Source organism: Thamnophis elegans, chromosome 2 (assembly GCF_009769535.1).
Source record: "Thamnophis elegans isolate rThaEle1 chromosome 2, rThaEle1.pri, whole genome shotgun sequence".
Taxonomy (NCBI): domain Eukaryota; kingdom Metazoa; phylum Chordata; class Lepidosauria; order Squamata; family Colubridae; genus Thamnophis; species Thamnophis elegans.
Genome location: NC_045542.1, coordinates 108,398,084 through 108,419,534, shown reverse-complemented (window position 1 = coordinate 108,419,534; position 21,451 = coordinate 108,398,084).

Genomic DNA, 21,451 nt, shown 5'->3' with positions numbered 1-21,451 from the left:
ACTGTCCAATCATTTGCTGAGGTGGCGCAGTGGTTAAATGCAGCACTGCAGGCTACTTCAGCTGACTGCAGTTCTGCAGTTCGGCTGTTCAAATCTCACCGGCTCAGGGTTGACTCAGCCTTCCATCCTACCGAGGTGGGTAAAATGAGGGCCCGGATTGTTGTTGGGGGCGATATGCTGACTTTGTAAACCACTGAGAGAGGGCTGCAAGCCCTATGAAGCGGTATATAAGTCTAACTGCTATTGCTATTGCTATTGCTAATCTCCTCCAACGAACTTGCAGGTCGTTCTAAACTTACAGTTCATTTAGTGACTGTTCAAGTTACAACGGCACTGAAAAAAGTGACTCTGACCAGTTTTCATATTTAAGATCTTTGTAGCATGTCTGTGGTAATGAGATCATAATTCATTTACACTATATTTATGATGGTTGCAATTCCCTGGGGTCATGTGATGACCTTTTGTGATCTTCTGACAAGGAAAGGCAATGAGAAATCCAGATTCACTTAACAACTTGGTTACTAAGTTAACAATTGTAGTGATTCACTTAACAACTGCGGTAAGGAAAGTTGTAAAAATGGGACAAATTTCACTTCAGAACTGTCTCGCTTAGCAGCAGAAATTTTGGGCTCAGTTGTGGTCATAAGTTTAGGATTCACTTTCCTTAAAATTGCCACCACTTCAGGGGTGGGTTTCAATCGGTTCGTGGCAGTCCGCGCGAACTGGTTGGTCGGCGAACCCGGAAGTAAGTAACTTCCGGGAACGGCGAAGGGCCCACCCACCCGCCCGCGCTCCTTACCGGTCTTTGAAGGCTTCTGTGCTTCCAAGCAGGCGCATGGCACATACAGTGCCTGCACGAGTCTCCGCGAGCAGCTGGAGCATCGCGCAGGTGCTAAGACGCATGCGTGAACTGTGCACGTGCACGAGGATGCCGCCAGCCCTGTTCCAACCGAACCGGTTGGAACGGGATTAGCAACCCACCCCTGCACCAGTTATATTTTAAATTATGTGTAAAATAATTCTTTATTTCCCACTTTTATTTTCACATAGACTTTATTCCTATCTCAATTTAAAACACATTTGCAGGAGGACCTAAAAGTGATCGACATTTGGCAGAGTATTTTATTATACTTCTTCTGGGCCCTAAGCTGTTTGATGTTCTGCTTCTAATTTTATGTTTTTAGAAAGAAAGAAATATTTGTTGATTCAGCAGCAAGCTATTTATTTGATGTTAAATAAATAGCTAAGCCAGATGGTTAAATTTTAAGAAATGAAGCAATCAGGTGCCTATTAAACAGCCTTCTGACATTTATCAAGACAGCAGATCAATGCATATTATCCTGAATGGTTTATTGATTTTCCTGAAATGATTGTAGTAATGAAACCCATTGCTTTTCATATTTAGGTCACTGGTTGAATGGAAAGTTGTAATGGTCAAATATTACCCACTTATATGAATTATAAGCTCCCTAAGTTCCCAAGAATTTTCTCTCACTACAACAGCGGTTCTCAACCTGTGGGTCGCGACCCCTTTTGGGGTTGAATGACCTTTTCATGGGGGTTGCCAAGGAGCCTCCCACGGAGAGGCTGGCAAGAAGGCAGCCTGAAGGGATGGAGCGGCTTGGGTTCCCCACACGGCGAAAGGAGAGGTATGTGTGTGGAAAGTAGGAGCTGGAATGGAGGCGAGGAGGGGGAGAGACGTGCACAGCACAGAGGATGCTGGGAAAGCAGCTCGCTCCAAGTGATGGAGGTTGGTGGGCAGAGCTACAGAAGCCAAGAGGTACCATTTCTAAGGCGTAAAGCAAAGTGGGAAAAATTAAATTAAATAAAGGAATATGGGATGCACGTACACTGAGATTCCCTATTAAGACTATTACCCATGCTTAGAATGGGTAACAGTTTTAATAGGCTTTGGTCCCTGTCCTGCGGCTCCCTGCTGACCAAATTGCACAATTGCATGAGCCTCTCACCTGCTTTTGTAATGGATAGCTTCTGCTTTTTTGACTATCGAGAGTAAAAGAATTGTCAGTCAAAAAAATTTCTTTGTTGTAACTATTGAATAATGTTATCAGCATGATAACATATTAGCAATAGCAATAGCACTTAGACCTATATACTGAGGAGTTGTGAATGCTCCAACACTGGAAGTTTTAAAGAAGAAATTGGACAATCATTTGTCTAAAATGGCATAGGGGGTTGCACTAGAAAGCCTCCAAGGGCCCTTCCAACTTTATTATTCTGTTAATGTAAAAAAAAAATTACAATGTCATGATGGGTGCAATGCTTACACAGTTATGAATTAAAAAATAATGTTGTGGTTTTGTGTTTTTTTTCCTGTTGTTACCTGAAAAAATAACAGAAAATGTAGGTGCTTCATCCTTGTTAAAGTGAGGGGATGACATTTATTGAGAATAAGTAAGTACTGTAGACTTCATTCATATTGTAGAGCATTGAAGGGGCTCTTTATACCTCAGTATAATTAAAAAAAATATTTCCTCCTCTCTTCTGTGCAGAGTCCATGGAGATGCTTTGGTTGCTTTTCTTTTCCATTGAAAATGCTGCCAAATGGTCAAATCACAGAAAAGGGCAAGACATTATCCAAGGTTTGCATGAGACCAATAATAATTAGAAAAACAAAATATCTACAATAAAATGTTGATGTCTATATGACAAGATGCAAAATTCATGAACCACAGGCAGCCCAAGAGCCCCAGAACCACCCAGAATGGGCAGGGACATTTTGCTTTGCTTTGTTGCCCTTTGGGGGATTTGGGAGGTGTTTAAAAATAGAATAGAATAACAGAGTTTGAAGGGACCTTGGAGGTCTTCTAGTCCCTGCTTAGGCAGGAAATCCTACACCACTTCAGACAAATGGATATCCACATCTTTTTAAAAACCTCCAGTATTGGAGCATTCACAAACTTCTGGAGGCAAGTTGTTCCACTGATTAGTTGTTCTGTCAGGAAATTTCTCCTCAGTTCTAAGTTGCTTCTCTCCTTGATGAGTTTCTACCCATTGCTTCTTGTCTTGCTTTCAGGTGCTTTGTAGAATAGTTTGACTCCCTCTTCTTTGTGGCAGCACCTGAGCTATTAGAACACTGCTATCATGTCTAATAAGTGAAATATTGTTTGAACCATACAAATGTCCTGTGTTCCACCCAAATTAGTTTCTGGCATTCAGCATGCTATGCAAAGCATGTGTACCAACAAAAGTTGTATACCTTATATGAGGTGGAATTGTACAGGAGGGTTAACAATTTTGACTGTTTCTCATCCTCTTGCTTTTGACCTGTCTCCGTGCATAGGAAGGAATACAGTTTAAGGAAGGAAGAAAAATAATAATAAAAGAAGAAGAAATAAAATTTTGTGGCAAAAAGAGCATCAGGTACATTCATCTGTTTAGAGAGTTACATGTATAAAAAGTTTTTCACTATGGATTTAAAAATAAAGCAAGCATTATAAAATTTAACATGGCATACATACATACATACCTACCTATCTACCTACCTACCTACCTACCTACCTACCTACCTACCTACCTACATACATACATACATACATACATACATACATACATACATAATTTATTTATTTCCAAAAGGAAACCAATCCCCTATTCACAGAAATGTGAAGGTTGTAACTAGAGGTTAATTATGCTATTTATTCCAAATGTACATCCTTTTGTGTTCCCCTTGAAAGCGTTTCTCAAAATAATTTTGTTGCATTCTCTAAAATGCCACACACTAGATCCAAAATATATGTCTACATAAAGCAAGCCTGATGAGCCAGTCAAGTTACAGGATACAGAAAACTACCAGATTTTTCCCTTGCTTTGTTATGAGTCGGTGTCTGTTGTTGAAAAAAATAGCATTTGTAAATAGGAGCACATCATTAATGTGGCTGGAACATTCAAAATGCCATAACATTGTCAATCTGCATGTCAGAATCAGAATACAACCTTGTCAAGAAAAATGCTAAGTTGATGTATAACTTTAAATAGCTCCTCTGTTAGGCAGTTGTTTAGGGAGAGTAATTATACACGGGCCGTTTATAATTGCAGATCAAACTCTGTATTTAAAATCTGTACTGCAATTGCCTTTTCAAGTGAAACTTGTACAAAACTCAGATTCGTTCGTGTCTCCAATAGAAAATATATTTGTAAAGGATAATAAAGCATTGTGCATATTCAGTATTTGAAAATTTGACCCCAAATTTAAAACCTTATTTGGTTTTGAACTTTCATTTTTTGAAAATTTAAGGGAAATATTTATAGTGCTTAACTTTGTTAATGTTACTGCTTGTTTCTGGACTTATGGACTCAGAGACATGAGGGAGCCTGTGGCTTGGTTATGTTCAATTTTAGTCCATAATGTCATTTCTCACAGTGAAGATCCAGATGTCTATGGGATTCTCATAAGAGTTTTTGAACTCTGCAAATCTCCCAAAAACGGCCTTTTTTTCGCGAAAATGGGCACATTTTTTCCCCAAAAAAGGCATGAATAGCCTTTAGGGGGCTTGCAGAGTGCTCCTAGAGGGTGCCCCCCAAATGAGCAAAAAACAGGCCCGTTTTTTGTCAAAAAAATTGCATGCATAGCCTTTAGGAGAATTATAGAGTACTCCTGGGAGCTGGGGGGAGGGGCAAAATTGAGCAAAAAAGACGCATTTTTCACTCATTTCTGTCTTCCCCAACCCCCAGGAGCTCTCTGAAAGCCTTCTGCAGGCTCTACACAGCTATTTTGGTGAAGTTGGTGGGGTTTCGGAGGCAAAAAAATGCTGTATTCAGTCTATAAGACGGCACCCAGATTTTCAGCCTCTTTTTTGAAGGAAAAAGGTGAGTCTTATACTCCGAAAAACATGGGAATTCCAGTGGATTGAATAATCTTTAGAAGTCAATTGATAATCAGTGCAATCATTTCAGCAAATAGCCTACTCCCTACCATATGCAGTTGGGGCAGTCATTTTGAACCCATCAACAACCCAATTGCCTTCAAAGCAGTGTTGGGCTGCTGCCTGGTCGGACCGGTTCAGGCAAATCAGTTGTGATCACTGGCTGGCCCTGCCCACCCGCCCGTGAGCTATCCTATCCATTTATAACTAACTTTTTCGGTCATTCCCCCTGCCCACTGCCCAGCTGAGTTCCGTGCCATGCCTGCTGTACTCATCGGAGCTGCCTCAGTTGATTAGCTGCATGTTTGAAGCTTCATTTCTGGCCCAAAGAGGTAGAAGCACATGCTCACAATCAGCGAACTGGTTGTAAGTGCAGTCGACCTCTGTTTCAAAGGCAATCCTTGAAAAGTGCATTGCAGTAATCTAAATACAAAATGATGACTGCACAAGTCACCACTGACAAAGATGTCCCAGTACAGGGACTTCTACAATTATTATTGGCATGAAAGCATCTTATGCAAAATATTTAGCCAGATACAGTTCTATGTTAGAGGAAAGACTCCATGGAAGAATGGCTGTATAATTTAGGGAGGAACAGACTTTAGTTTGGAGCTGTGTGTGTGTTACTTATTTCTATGTCTTAACATGCATTGGCATACAAATTATATTTGACAACTACTTGATTGAACAGGGACCATGGCTCTTGGTTTCTCTGTGGACTTAGCAATCTTACAATGATTTTGCAGACCCCACAAAGGTGAAGGATTTGTAATAGCCAGAGCAATTTACCCAAATTGACCTATAATAAGGTGAGGCTGACAATTTAGAATGAAAAAAATATGATTTCTTAAAAACTAGATTTCTTTTGCAATTATTTTAACTTTTGGTTGTATTTTTTTAATAATCTTTATTAGGCTAGGTATATTTCACATACATTGATTAATCTTTTATATCAGAATAAAGAATTATTGCTTATGTGGAGTTACTGGATTTTTCTATGTATTTGAAGATACTCAACTATGGACAAGGATGTTTATTTGAGTGGTAAATTACTTATGCAGTATTAATGGTTTGGCTGATTGCAAAGAAGTCATGAATGCAATTGCATTATGGCATTTGACAACCATTATTTAAATTGACTGAATTTTCTTTTCAGTTGGAAAAAGTGTTATGACTAACCCAGGCCAGATAAGCATTTAACCCGACTGACCAATTGATTAAACTATGTAAGTTCAAAGTCTAAAGTGAAATATAAGAATTGAATTACCATTGCATTTCTTCAATCTTCAAAAGGAAACAAGCCATTATTAATCTAAAGAAATAGGCAGGCCTCTCTGATTTAGAGTTTTCTAGATATACTTAAATTATAATTCCAAAATAATAGAGAAGGTTTAGTCCAAAAACATATCTAGGATGCTAAGTTTATAAGGAGAATCACAGAGGAAAAAGCATAACTTTTACCAAAAGAAAAATACATAAAACAAAAGACATCACCATATCACAATATTATGATCACACATTTTAGCAGAACTACTGCTATTTGTATCAAGGGTTAACTAATAAGAACATCCTTTGTTCTAATTCAGGAACAAACCACAAGTTATTAAATATTTTATTAACTTTTTAAGCCACTGGCACTATTGAATTCATACACATTTTTTGGGTTCACAAATTATGCATTTCTATATGAAAAGTCCTTTGTGTGTGTGTGTGTGTGTGTGTGTGTGTGTGTGTGTGTGTGTGTGTGGTATAGATGTGTGTGTGTGTGTGTATGGTGTGTGTGTGTGTATATATGTATGTGTGTGTGTATATATATATGTATGTATGTGTTATGTATGTATGTGTTGTGTGTGTGTGTGTGTGTGTGTGTGTGTGTGTGTGTAAGAGAAATGCTATGAAATGCTATGAAATCGGAAGACATATTGAAGAATGAGGACAGAGACTTACAATGATGCAATGGCAAAAATATTTATTTATATGTATGTATTATTTACTAAAGAAAAAAGAAAGTTGTCAAAGAAAATTCTTTTAAGACCTACAAGATGAAGAGGTGAAAGCTTATGCGGATTTATGAAAAAAATAAATAAAGGGATTTTGGAGTACAAGATAGAAATGAAAGTGAAATACAAATAACAAGCCATGATAATGATCTGGATAATAACTTCCTGATCAAGTTATAAAATAGGATTGCTAAAGTCTTGAAGCAACTTTACAAATGGGAAGAAAGAAGGAAAATAAAAACCCATAACAGCATTTGACTGGATCAAAACTATGATTGTTAGAAGCAAAAATTATTCAGATAATGTTGGCGATATCTTATCAGTAGTTATGGTATTAGATATATTATTTTTTGCATTTGGTCTGTTGTATATTGTTTTGGTTGAAGAATATGAAGAAAATCTGGCCCCACGCAGATAATGAAGTTGGAAAAGAGAAGAATATTTGAACAATCTTTTTAGATAATCATGGATTTATTTTTAGAAAAACTACATCAATATAAAAATGGTTTCTTAAATATGGAATCTGATATTATATTAACGGAGTTTTGATTTTTCTGCACTTTGAATGGATGGTCCATGATTTTGTAACATTGTGCATTGATCATTTGGAAAACATTGGTTCACTGAGTTAATGCAGATTTTATCAAATGTTGACCTATTTTATTACAAAAAAATGACTTGTTAATATCGCCAACTGCACCAGAAAAGTCTAAGTATTGGGAAGCTGCCAAGTTCAGAGTAGTGGATACATATGTTCCAAAGTAATAATTTTCACTTGAAAGATCAAATAATGCCTTAGAATTATTATAAAAATAGTTTTCACCTTATGTACCAACATAAAAGGATCTGGGGAACCTCCAGGGATCCACAAACAATTCATTGAAAATTGCTGGTATATACATTATACTTTCCCTGAAATTTTCAGAACAAACAGATGCAGATGTAACATTATGCTAAGCTTCTCATGTATGGGGTTTTACATGACTTCCACCCTATCCCCACTTGAAGAGACTCTTATTTCTCTCTCTTTCCCCCCCAAAAAAGCAAAATAAAGAACTCCATTTAAACTACCCTCCATATGGGAACTCCAATCATTCTTGGCTGTAAAGCATGAGGAAAACACCAAGTTTTTACTGCCATTTTAAAGACCAATAGTCATGGCCACGTGTGTTCGTGTGTGTGCGTATGCGTGCATGTGTGTATAAAGGGTATTGTTCCAGAGGTCAAAATCATTATTTGCCTTCACGCTGTTTCGTAATAAGGACAAGCTGTAAAAACATTTCTAAACTAAAGGTGGAATCTTTTCCTTTTCCTTATTTGATGGAGAGAAATAAATATTTAGGCTCAATCTGCTGCCGGAAGGATTGGAAGCAAACTTATCTAAAATAAATCCCTTAGGTGCTAAAAGTTATCCTGCTTGAAGATTTTCAGGGGAAATGGCTTTCCCAAACTCAGAACCATTTTCTGTGTGGTAACACAGAAAGAGCACTAGCAATTATTTTAACACAATGTCAACTTAGCTACAGCTAAGTTATGGGGAAAAAATCCTGCACATTGGACAGGGTTGTGCAACTGGAGTTGCCTTAAATGCATATGCAGTAGCTATAGCACAGCAGGATCTATTAAATTAGCTGTAATTAAAAATCAAGTTTTAAATGCAAAAATGGCAAACATGGGGCTTGTCCTGTCCTGTCACCGCCATCTATTCTCAATATTGGGTGGTGAGGTCACCTCTTTGTTAGTAGCAGATGACATCAGTCATGCTGAACTGAGCTCACATTAAGCAAATACCACTTTAATTTTACACAGTGATTTTTCTATAATACCTAAAGGGCGTTGTGGGAAATTGAAACAGCATCCCATTGTCTAATATTTATTGTGTAACAGGAAAATCTATCATGGGGGACAGGAGATGGCCGACGGCTGCGCTGGGCTTGTGGAATCTTACTGATCCCTGAGGATGCTGTTTCTGACACCAGCAAGTTCCCGTAGAAATGATGCAACCTGTTCCATTTAGAGTTGGTCCTTTTTAAAAATATAATATGTAAATACAAGTGCATCAGTAAAAATAGCATGTGCTCTGTCTTTCAAATCTTGAAGGGATAATCAAACTAAATATTAGTAACTGAAGCTGAAGTAGTGCTTGGCACAGTGTGAGTCTTTTTCTCTAAGGCTAAATTAATAACTATATGTAAATAAAAGGAACTAATGGAAACTGACATAGTATTACTCACTGTGAGAATGGACTTCCTGTATACAAATCTCAAAATATGTCTCAATAAAGAGTGAAGACTACCTGTCAAAGGGGAGGCACCCTTTCCTAAGCCCAACCATCCACTTCTGCATGGCAATTTTTCAGGAAAATGGTTAAGGCTGAATGGCTCTCTGGAGGAAAGGAAGAATCAAGTGGAACAGACTTCTAGAAACATCTTTAATTGTTCTTCTTTTTCCAATAGCAGTGGATGCTGATGGCAGTCGGGTTTGAGGGAAGAATCCAGCTGGACCGAGAGGCTTTCATACCAGTTAAATAACCCTGCTTATTTATTTCTACACTCCTATTTTCTCCACTCAAGCTATGGTTCTCCTCCCACGGGCAAATGACATGGACAAATTTAAGCCTGTAAGGTTTATAAGAAATGGATGAGTCTAGCTTTAGACAGATCAACTACAGTCTTTATGAATGATTACTTTGCTGCCACAAACTAACTGGATTGTAGTGGAAGGTACAGCCGTACTTATACAGTTTGAGACTGATTTTGACAGAGGAAATTTTTGTGTTTTACTTGTCAAGTTTGCTTCAGCATTTTTTGCCCAAAAATGTTACAATCCATAGAGCTATGCATTGTAAGTGTGGAATATATAACTTTGTCTTGACTGTGAAATAACATAACATTCTTGCTTTTAAACGTGGTTATATTATAGCTTAATCATGAAATATTATTTTAAACAGGCAGAATCTACATAACTATACATTAAGTCCAGAAAGAGCATTCAGATTCACTTAGCTGTCTTTCTCATCCGTGCCACATTCTTGGTCCAGTCCATGTCATTTGTGGTAGTGGATGAGCTGTGACTAGAAGAGAACTAAGACCACATCCACACCAAGGCATCAAGTTAAAACTGTTCTTCGGGACTTTCTGTATCTATAGCTTGTTTGGCTGTGCAGGGTTGATAAATAGCTGCTTTTGTTGTAAGCTATCACTAGCAGCATATAGTACAAAGCAAATCATATAGTAGCCTTATTTTAAAAAGAGAAAAAAATATCTCTTCTTATGATTAATGGAAAACTACCACCAGTAAAGCATGGATCAATCTGTGAAGAAGTTGTTGGTAACATCTCTTTAAATGATAGTTATACTGACCGAGTTGCACAATACATTGAACTAAAAACAAGCCAACCAGAGTTTATCCTAGCATCTTTTGTGAATATGGTTAGTATCATTACTTTACTTTTTAGTATTGTACAAATCCATAAAATAGATCTAACTGAACAAACCATGGATAAATTTTTTGCTGATAAAATATGCAATGCCAGCAAGCCACAATACTGGAAATATCAAAATGCTTTGAACTGCAGTCTTATTGCAAGATTTCAGTGCTTGCCTAAAAAAGTACCTCATACCAGTGGTGGGTTTCTCTCCTCGTTGCTACCAGTATGGTGCGCACGGGGCCAGGCATCTTGGTCGTGCACATGCACTGTTCACCTGTGCGCATTCCATCTCCCCTCTGACACCCAGCTGCTTGTCGGAGGTCACGCAGGCACAGCATGCTGTGTGCGTGCTTGTGCAATTGGTTGGTTGCTTCAAAAACTGGTAAGGAACGCGGGCTGGCAGGTGGGCCAAACCAGCCACCATACCGGTATGGTGGCCACTGCTGCCGGCTACTACCGGTACACCCGTAGCGGGCCGTACCATCTGGAACCCACCACTGCCTCATACCATTCAGTATAATTTCCAGCATCTGTGGTGTCTACTGTCATTGCAGCTGATATTAATACAATTTTGATTCAGGCATTGATAATCCTGTTTTCTATACCAAACACTATTCTTGATTTCAAGATGGGATGGGGGTGGGTGGGTGAGAATCTATCACCTGTTTGTCTACTGTCTGTTTTATACATGACATCTGTAAAGAACCATAAGCATCTAGGTGCTTTTGGGATCATTGCAATGATTTATTCTTCATTTTTAAACATTTCTGTGCTTTCCTTAATACCCAGGTTTTCATGGTGGCTTACCATATTGTATGGTGGATTGGAAGGAGTTAGTCCCCCATTGACTATTTGCATTTCAAGTGAAGTGCCTTTTGCTGCCAATGGAAAACAAATAGCAACTACGAAGAGGATTTATTCCATGCTTTGGCACTATTTATATAACAAAATCCATAATGATCTTCATAATCTTCTACACACTAAAGAGTATATCTACTCAGATTCTCCATAATAATAAGAAAGATATTGCTTAACTCATCCAAAGTACAGAGATAGATGGTTGCTCAGCCATTTTGTATTAAGTACTCCATATTTTCTATGTAGTGACTTAGCTTATTTGTTGTAGTTCCAAGTAAAAAAATGATGGGAAAACATAATTCATTTGGTCTGTGAATTAAATCCTGTTCTTCTACACATAGAATATATGTACAAACTGAATATTGTAGGAAATGAAATTCCAAAATGTTGCATTGTTATTTTATTCTTGCTGTGATATAGAAGTGGGCTAAGTATTCCCAAAGAATTGGAAGATGGCCCTTTTCAATTCAAAACGCCAAGAGAACTAAAATAACTCTCTTTCTATAATCCTAGTTGTATGGAGGAATTAGATAAGGTCAGGATATTAAAATGCTGAATAATACTCATGCAGTGGCCACATCCTAGTAAAGAGTCTTGGCAGACAGTCCAAAGTTCTTCATATACATATGTATATTCATATACTTCATGTTCATATACATGGCAATTATTTCTTTCTTTTAACTACTTGAACTTACAAGAGAAGGCAATGGTGATAAATTATTTCATAAAGCATAAAGGTGCTTTCAGAAGGGAAAAGTAATGTTTTATTTCTGCCCTCAAGAGCAATATATACTTTATTATTTATTTATTTATTTATTTATTTATTTATTTATTTATTTATTTATTTATTTATTTACATACTATATTATTAAACTTGTATGTTGCCAATCTCAACAAAGGGATTTATCATGTTTTACAGCAAAAGTATAAAACATTCATGGTCACAGGAATAACAAATATAGCACCGTTTCTCAACCTCAACAAGTATGCCGGGAAATTTTAGGAAATGAACACCATATATCTTATGTTGCTGAAGTTGACAGTGAAATGGAGCCTTAAAACTTCCATGGTGGTTTAAAAATATTCAAAACATTTAAGACATGAAATGAGAACAAAACATAAGTTGTAATTCATATTCTAAGGAAAAGCTTTACAGAAAATTTCCATAGATCTCTTAGTGGTTGTTGAATATTGACAGGGAGAGGAAGCTGATGTCTATGGGAAAGCTATTCCAGGAGCCTGAGGTTACAACCAAAAGCAGTGTGTCCTGGTAGTAGCCCCACAACTTCTTACAAGTGAGAAACAGTAGGTTTTGTCCACATGATCTTGTTGGTCAGGACAGTTCAAGCTGGGAAACACGTTCCAGGATATGACTAGATGCCAACCTACAAGGGCTTGGGACATTTAAAACCAGAACATTAAAATGTACCTGATGATAAAAATAGAAATCAAAATACAGTTGTGATACATGTGCTACCTTCTGAATCAATTGTTGTTTTCTGATAATCTTTAAATTTAAGGATCTTAACTGAATCTGAGAGCCAGTTTGATGTAGAGGTTCAAACACCAAGCTAAAAACCAGAGGACTATGAACTCTAGCCCCATCTTAAGCACAAAGCCTGCTAGGTGACCTTGGGATAGTCACTCTCTCTCAACCCCAGGAAGAAGGCAACAGCAAACCATTTCTGAAGCATCTTGGCAGTATAGACTTGTTGCCAGGGGCCAAGATTGACTTGAAGGCACAAATTGCATAGGCAGCCCCATATACAGTAGCACCTCTGTATTTGTCCTTAATTGGTTCTGGGAGGCATGACCTGTAGTAAAAAAACTGAGTACCAAACCATCTGACTTATCATGATCCTTTGTTTCAGTTGGAAAGGACTTCCTATGTGTTCCTTTTCCTATGTCATGACTTTCCCAGCATGGCCTGCTTCTTCTCTGCCTTCTGCAGCTGTCCCCACCACCCCATGTCCTTTCCTCATCATGACCAACTTCCTGTCTCCCCTCTGTGGCTATCTTCCTTTTGCAGCACATTGAGTAACAAACAAATGTGAATACCAGGACAATATTTTCACATCAAAATGCATCAAGTACTACCAAATTCAAAGAGTTTTGAAGCAGTTGAATAGCAATACCCCTGTATAGCACATCGTAGTAGTCCAGTCTTGTAAAAAGACAAAAACATGAGGCATTACAACCAGATCCTCTGCTGCAGGTAACTGATGAACCAGTTGAAGTTGGGCAAAAGTATCCACAGCCACAATTTCCCTCTGCTGGTTTAACAGGAGTTATGAATCTAGACCTCAAAGTCAAAGGTCCTCAGGTCTCCTCTTTCAGAAATCTTTCCATCAAAAAAACAAGGAAGAAAGAAAAGGAAGGAAAGAAGGAAGGAAGAAAGGAAGGAAGGAAGGAAGGAAGGAAGGAAAGAAAGAAAGAAAGAAAGAAAGAAAGAAAGAAAGAAAGAAAGAAAGAAAGAGCGAGCCACTAAAGGCACAAAACCCTACTGTATAAATTTGAGTTTATTAGTTTTTAATATACATTTGTCTTGTCCCTACCAAATTCATACAGCCTCTAGACCAGGGGTGTTAAAAACTTGTGGCCCACACCTCAGTGGTGGGTTGCAGGCAATACGCCCCAGTACGGGCATACCGGAGCCTGACCGTTGAGCAGCTGGAGCATTACGGAGGCTTGCTAAGATGCACGTGCATGCTGTGCACGTCCATGTGGACACTGCTGGGCCCTTTCCAACCGTATCAGTTGGAATGGGATCCGGAACCCACCACTGCCATACCCGGATGCGTCATGTGCTGGCCCCGCCCGATTTAGCAAAGGAGGAAAAAGTTCTATTACATCATGTGATGACGCTGTGACAGATGAGTTTAACAGCCCTGCCCTAGACACTAGGAAAGGGTCTCTGTTGTGTATTGAAGAAAGTCCTCGCTGTTACGAATGACAGCTCGGAAGCAGCCAGGCACGTCTTAGCCAATCAGACGCGCCTGTCAGTTGCCGAGCTGTCATCCGCGCGAGCTGTAACACGAGCCTGCTGCCTGCTGTATAAAAGGCAAGCCGTTTTAACAGTTAACTGTCTTGTTAGAGCAATCACCTTGCTGATTGCTACATTGTTTCAGCTGCCTCAGCTACTGCCGCCTAGCCGGCTTTCACTTGTTACATTGTTGCGAGTTACTGTTACAAATCCTTCAGCTTCTGAATAAACGGTTACAGTGTTTCACAAGAACCTGCCTGGTTTCTTAAGTTATAATACTGGCGACGAGGACTGGGGACCTGTAACCTGAAGAAAATCAACTGCAAATTTGTTCTCTCAGTTGTTTAGAGTTCTCCTCACTGTCATGGCTGGTATGCCTACTTTTGCACCTTTTGGAGTCGGAGGTGAGACTTGGGAAGCATTCCTTGAAAGGTTTGAGTGCTTTCTGATCGCAAATAACCGCCAGGGTTATTCTCAAGCGCGAAAGTGCGGGTTTTTCCTTACAGCTTGCGGTCCGGAAATGTTTGCCACCGCAAGGTCTTTTGCCGCCCCAAGAGCGGTTTATGACCTCTCCTGGCAAGAGCTCACAGATGGGCTTCAGGCTTACTATGCCCCTACCCCCTCCCAAATAGCCAGACGTTTTGCTTACCGCAGGCGTGTCCAAAAGCCTGCAGAGAATGTCAACCAGTTTTTGCAAGCTTTAAGAGTTGCTGCAGCACAGTGCGATTTTCCTGACTTAGAGGCTAACCTTGCAGAACAATTTGTCTGTGGCTTAAAAGACATTTTCCTCAGACGCCGGTTTTTGGGCAAGCCGAAAGTCACGTTAGTTTATGCCATAGATGAGGCTCGCGCTGCGGAGTTGGCAGATTCGTCATCCAGCGAGATAGAATGTTACCTCGCGCAGATGACAGTTGCTGGCAGTTTACCAACGGGTCAAGCCTCAACCGCCTTGGTTCCTCCTCCACTACAACAGCCAACGTACATCACCAATTTAATTGATGAGCTTGCCCCTCTTCCAGACTATTTACTTAATTTACAGGTGGACAGGATTGGGGCACAGCCCCGCAGACAGCAACCGCGTCAGCAGCAGTCTATCAGCCGTCCACTTTCCAATTCAAATGCCTGTTTTAGCTGCGGTGGTCTGCATGCCAGGGCTTCCTGCCCCTTTAAGGCTGTAGAGTGCCGCCGTTGCGGGAAAAAAGGACATTTGGCCAAAGTTTGTAGAGCTGCTCAGCCTGTTACAGCTGCATCGTCTGCTCCTCCACCTCCTTATGGGACAGCTGCTTCAAACAGGAGTCCTCAGCCCCGCGCGTCTGCTCAGTGACAGGATGATTGCTTCAACGTCAAGCAAGCTGGCCTGCCGCTTCCTGATGTCTCCATCAATTCTTCTTCAGAGGGTACGAACAAGATAATTGTCACTCCATTGATCAAAGGTCAACCTTGCAACATGGAAGTAGACTCTGGAGCTTCCAAATCCTTGTTATCTTGGGACAAATTTTCTCTTTTGTGCCCCCATGTTAAACGCTGTCACCTTTCTCCTCCTGACTCTATCCTAAAGGACTATCAGGGGTCTAGCATTTCTATTGTTGGTTCCTATAATGTCAGAGTTTCTTATGGGCAGCATTGTACAACTTTGCCTGTTTTAATTGTTCTTAAGCCCTTGCCATCCATTCTAGGTTTGGAATGGTTCAGTCCACTGGGTCTCTCAATACATGGAATTCATTCCATGACAGACACTTCTGCTGATGTGGCATTAGTTTTGTCAGATTACGCTGACATTTTTGATGGCCAGCTGGGCCGGTACAAGGGTAACCCTATCTCTCTCAACTTGGATCCCCAGGTTGCTCCCATCAGACTGAAGGCCCGCAGGGTGCCTTTTGCTTTAAGGCCCAAGGTTGAAGCCGAGCTCGACAAGCTCGTGGCACAGGGCATACTGGAGCCTGTCGACCATTCACCGTGGGAGACCCCAATTGTCATTCCGGTGAAGCCCGACGGCTCCATTAGGGTCTGTGCCGACTACAAATCCACCATCAACCTCGCCTTGCAAGCAAACCCATATCCAGTCCCTGTTGTACAACATCTGCTCCATTCCCTGGGGCAGGGTTGTATTTTTGCCAAACTGGATATGGCGCAAGCCTACCAGCAGCTTCCTGTGGATGACGATGCGGCGGCTGCCCAAACCATCGTCACCCACCGGGGGGCTTTCCGTTGTCGCCGCCTACAATTCGGCATATCCGTTGCCCCGGGGATTTTCCAGAGTCTCATGGAGCGGTTGCTCCATGGGCTCCCTGGAGTGGTACCATATTTTGATGACGTCCTGATCGCTGCAAACAGCCGATCAGACCTCATCAAAGTTCTAAGGAAAGTCCTCGACCGTTTCAGGGGCGCGGGACTTAAATTGAAACGCAGCAAGTGTTTCTTTGCTGTTCCCCAAGTGGAATTTCTGGGCTTCACTATTGACGCCCAGGGAATTCACCCTACCCCTTCAAAATTGGCAGCTATCAGGGACTCACCTGCTCCAACTTCCAAGGCGCAGCTACAATCGTTCCTGGGGCTTTTAAATTTTTATGCACCTTTCATTCCACACAAGGCATCACTGGCCGAGCCCCTGCATCGGTTGCTTGACCGATCAGTGCCTTGGCAATGGGGCAGCCGCGAAGCACAAGCGTTCGCAGCTGTCAAATCCCTGCTGACGTCAGATGCAGTCTTAGTCCAATACAGTGACAAGATGCCTCTGACTCTAGCGTGTGATGCCTCGCCCGTGGGTTTGGGAGCCGTTCTGAGCCATGTCCTGCCCAATGGTTCAGAAGCTCCCATAGCTTTTTACTTCCGGACACTGTCATCAGCAGAGAGGAATTACAGCCAAATTGACAAGGAGGCTCTGGCTGCAGTGTCAGGAATTAAAAAATTCCACGATTACTTATACGGGCGGCATTTCACCTTGTTCACAGACCATAAGCCACTCCTTGGGCTTTTGGCAGGTGATAAGCCGACCCCTCCTATTCTATCCCCAAGGATGACCCGATGGACGGAATTCTTAGCGGCGTACTCCTACGCCTTACGCTACCGTCCGGGCAAGCAGATAGGGCATGCAGATGCCCTGAGTCGCTGCCCACTTCCATTGAAGGAAGTCAAACCAGTTCCTTGCCTTTCAGTTTTGGCAATTGCAGAGCTAGAATTGCCTTTGTCTGCTACAGACATAGCAGCCCACTCTCGGTCTGACCCTACTTTGGCAAAACTTCTTAATTGGGTCCTGAGAGGTTGGCCTTCTGGTACATTACCACCTCAATTCAAACATTTTAAAAACAGACAAGCAGAGCTTTCAATTCATTCCGGCTGCCTATTGTGGGGCGACCGTGTGGTCATCCCAACGGTCCTTCAACAACAGATTTTGCAACGCCTTCATGAAAGTCATCCTGGGGTCAGTAGAATGAAAGCTCTTGCTCGCAGTTTTGTTTGGTGGCCAGGGTTAGATGCCGACATTGAAGCCTGGGTTGCCAAATGCGAGACATGCCAACAGTCCCGGCCTTCTCCTCCTTCCTCTCCCTCCCGGGAATGGGAGATGCCTCGAGGGCCTTGGTCTAGGTTACATATTGATTTCGCTGGTCCATTCCATGGGCAGGTTTTCCTTATAGTTGTGGATGCGTACTCTCGATGGGTGGAAGTATTGCTAATGCACTCCACCACATCTGACAGCACTGTGCGAGCTTTGCGACGGTTGTTCGCAACCCATGGGTTGCCAGACACAGTGGTGTCTGACAACGGCCCGCAATTTACAGCCACAACTTTTCAAACTTTCCTCACTGAACTAGGGGTACGACATGCGCTGGTTGCCCCTTACCACCCGGCAAGCAATGGCCGAGCGGAAAGGGCGGTTAGATCGGCCAAGGAGGCTTTGGGCCGGCTAAACCGTGGTGACTGGCAGGCTAGGGTGGATGCTTACTTATTGGCACAGCATTCCACACCTTGCCCACTGACACAGAAGAGCCCCGCGGAGATGTTGATGGGCAGGCGCCTGCGGACCACCCTGGATAGATTGCATCCCGTCTATTCAGGAATTCAGTCTGGCAACCTGGGGCCTCCAACCCCATCCCGTTCTTTCCAACTGGGGGATCTAGTTTGGGCTAGAAATTATGGAGGGGACTTGAGATGGGTTCCAGCAGTTATATCGCAAATAACAGGACCCGTTTCCTATAGGGTTCACTTATCCGATGGATCCTCATGGCGAAGACACCTGGATCAATTGAGGAAATGGAAGACAGCAGCCGTAGCTTCTCAAGCGGATGTTCAAGGGTTTCAACCGCAAGTTCAACAAAATCTAGCCTGTGTAAATGCTCCTCCCATTCCAAGGGTTCCAGATCCTTATATACATAGCCCAAACCCCTCAGAGGCGGACTACCAGCCTCATGCCCATCCAGCATCATCTGCCACCATGTCTCATCCACACAGTTCACCTCTTAGTTGTGCAATTCCTCCACAATTACCACAAGGACATCGTTGCCAGGATCCGCCTGCAATAGAATTAAGGCGGTCCGAGCGAATCCGTCGTTCCCCTGCTTATTTAAAAGACTACGCGTGCTTGTGCACAGCTGGGGGGGAAGAAGTGTTGTGTATTGAAGAAAGTCCTCGCTGTTACGAATGACAGCTCGGAAGCAGCCAGGCGCGTCTTAGCCAATCAGACGCGCCTGTCAGTTGCCGAGCTGTCATCCGCGCGAGCTGTAACACGAGCCTGCTGCCTGCTGTATAAAAGGCAAGCCGTTTTAACAGTTAACTGTCTTGTTAGAGCAATCACCTTGCTGATTGCTACATTGTTTCAGCTGCCTCAGCTACTGCGCCTAGCCGGCTTTCACTTGTTACATTGTTGCGAGTTACTGTTACAAATCCTTCAGCTTCTGAATAAACGGTTACAGTGTTTCACAAGAACCTGCCTGGTTTCTTAAGTTATAATAGTCTCTAAGTCAGCCTAGGATGGTGACTTAGAGTTGATTGCCATTGGTGTATGTATGATAAAACTACATTATCCAATGGCTTCATGTCAATGTTAAAAACTTGAGGAGATAGGATTGGCCTCTATGGCACTTAAGCAGTGAGTGACCATAAGTAACTTTGCCTTTGCCTTGACTACCAATTGGAGGAAGGGACAGAATCATGGAAAGGCGGTACTATAGAAAATCCAGAAAAATACCATGACTGACAACAAAAAATGTCTATTGGTATATGTCAGTGACCTTGGGAGATGGGGTGAAGAGATACTAGAGATCATCAGAGTAGAGAGAATAGCTACATAGAATGTGGAGCAAGAGACTCGGAAGTGACTTCCCTAAATTCTTGATTTGTAAAGGTGATAGTGGAAAAATGGTACTTTCAAGCCTTTGTTTATGTAGTTTTACAATAATGTAGAATTAGCATATCTGGTTGTGTTTCCTATTCAGTCTACCTGGTAAGGCTAACATTAAACTTGCAAATCTGAAAGTCACAGCAATTTGTGAATGAATGTGACCTTATTGCAGACAGACCTGGCATTTACTATTAGCACTTTGAAGTCTTACATATTATGTTAGAAAACCATCTACATTAACTGCACATATAGGGGGAAATAGTTTGCAAATAAGAATTAACCGTTTTCTAGAACATTAAAAAGATATTCTACTTTCAGGTGATCAATATAAATGAAAGACTTATCTTAAGTAATTCAACTATCTAAATAATTTACCCATATTGTTTTTCAGCCAGTTAGTTAATTATCATATAGTTTCTAAAATTTATTTTAAAAAATCAAAATGTGTAAGAAAGAGGGAAAAACCACTTCTTATGCAGTTTTTGATTTTTTTAAAGAAAGAAATGTATAATCATTTATCTTTAAAAACAACTTTAATTCATGACAATTTTTTTTATCTTACTATGACCCTGTAATCTTTTGCTTCGGTGGGGGGGGGGGGGGCAGGGAGACTGAATGGAGCTAAGTGTTTACTGACCAGATGCCCTTTCTGATGCCTACAAGAGGTTCACAGCAGATATTTTCTCTTTGCATTCTGACAGAGAGACATCTGTTGCTACCTAGGATTGAACTCTCAACCTTCTGAGTGGGAGGCAAGCATCCTCACCTCTAGGCCACCATACTGCCTAATGTTCCTAAGGACAATCATCATTTAATAATTTGTAAGTTAACATGTGTAAGAGGGACATTCTTGCCTCATTGCCTTCATTCAATGCCTTTTTGATGTCTCACATCTACATATTAACTGCAGGCATTTATTTGCAAAGAATCCATGGTTAGTTTTTGCACTTAAAGCTACTTGAGATAGTACTCCTTCATTAATAATTTTGAATATTATGTAAATATTGGATGACAAAGGGATGATATATGGAGATAGACTTAAAAAGGCCTTGCTCTTCTTTTGATATATTATGTTAATATATTAATAAGCATATACTCATCACCTTATCAGAATGACTTGTATGTTGCCACATTGACCAAAAGGCATGGACTTATGAACCATTGATTAATACTAAGAGTTCAATCAGTGCTGGGTGTAATGGAATTAACCTGATTCTATCCAAGAATCAAATTCTAAAGCAGCATTTTTTATTTTGTTGTTGTGATGAATACTGTGATAATATCTGTCAAATAGACTAATGACATTCAGAGAACGCTGCAATTCTACAGGTATACTATATAGCAAACAGCTTTTGCATTGTTGCCATGATAAATACAGGTATTTATCCATTTAGAAGTGTACCAAGTACGCAGTGGATTAAGTAAAGCAAGAACCACACATTTACCCATTTTCTTTAATTTTTTTAAAAAGTAAGCAAACAAAATGTTGTGCTTCCTTGAATACCAAATAAAAATTTTGTGTAAAAGTGTACATAAATCTCATCTCTTCTTTACTTTTGAATAATACTGCATATACTTCAAAAATGAGCATTATTGTTTCCTACTGCACATCACAAGAAGTTATCACAATGCCATTGCTGTTTATCATCTTCACATTATGTCCCAGAAAAACCCCTCCATAATTAGAAAATTGTAACCAATTTTCCAGCAATACATTAAAAAATAAGTCTAAGAATTGAATGGATTAAGTAGTAAATATGGAAATTAACAAGGACAACAAATAAGAAACATTGCTTTAGACCATATCAAACCACATGAATGTGTGTAAAGCTATTGGTGAATAGCAGCAAATAGGAATCATATTCATAGAATAGTTCTTGAGTTGGGGCATCTGTATGAAAGCAACATTCTATATGTGACAATCCATATCAGCGAATCATCTCAAGACAATGAAAA